This window comes from Dermacentor silvarum, chromosome 1 (genome assembly GCF_013339745.2).
Source record: "Dermacentor silvarum isolate Dsil-2018 chromosome 1, BIME_Dsil_1.4, whole genome shotgun sequence".
Taxonomy (NCBI): domain Eukaryota; kingdom Metazoa; phylum Arthropoda; class Arachnida; order Ixodida; family Ixodidae; genus Dermacentor; species Dermacentor silvarum.
Genome location: NC_051154.1, coordinates 272,952,560 through 272,953,343, shown reverse-complemented (window position 1 = coordinate 272,953,343; position 784 = coordinate 272,952,560). Strand labels below are relative to the sequence as shown.

Genomic DNA, 784 nt, shown 5'->3' with positions numbered 1-784 from the left:
TCAGTTGTTTTCGTTTCATGTATTTTTTTATTTTACGGGTCAAATCCATATTAATGATTATGAGGCATGCCGTAGAGGGAGACCCTCGAATAATTTCCACCACTTGGGGTTCTTTAATGCGCACCCAATACACGGTACACGAGCGTTTTTGCATTTAGCCCCCATCGAAATGCGGCCGCCATGGCCGGGATTTGACCCCGCTTCCTAGAACTTAGCAGCAGTTTCACGTGTTACAGCGAAGCTGTGTATGGCTAGTTTCCAGTGGATCGATGTCCGTAGACCAAGAACCGTGGGCCGATCGCGAAGATAGTGCAATACTGGGCCGACCTACCTCGGAGGTGAAGCAGGCTTGAAGCACTCTGCCAACTTTGAAGAATAAGTTCAATATCTTGGGTCCAAATACAACCCGTATCAGATATTAAACTTATAAGAACAGATACTACACTTTAACCCGCGTCGACCATGTCTACGTTCGCACCATAGACGTGTACGCCGTCCCGCGTGTTAGTACTATAGTGCCTACCAACCAATCTGAGTGTCTTCCGTCTCCTGACGTCATGCTCTACGTAGGCTCCTTTCCTCAGTTCTGCTCTGACTGTGAATTTGGTAGGCCGCGTGTTTTGCGGTCTGAAGAAGAACAGCGTGCCTACCAAGAACGACGGCGGAACAGAAAATGGAATGGACGCGGCGGCGGAAAGAGGCCACCGACGATGAGCGGGCCGCGGACGCCAAGCGTAAGCGTGCTGCCTACCAGGACCACGAGGCGGAAAGAAATGCGAACCGT

The 784-nt window shown here is 50.6% G+C and overlaps 1 pseudogene; it reads right to left on the bottom strand.

The window, feature by feature from the left end:
• Positions 1-284: 284 nt before the first annotated feature.
• Positions 285-464, bottom strand: LOC119437874 (U2 spliceosomal RNA; annotated as a pseudogene).
• Between the last annotated feature and the right edge of the window lie 320 nt (positions 465-784).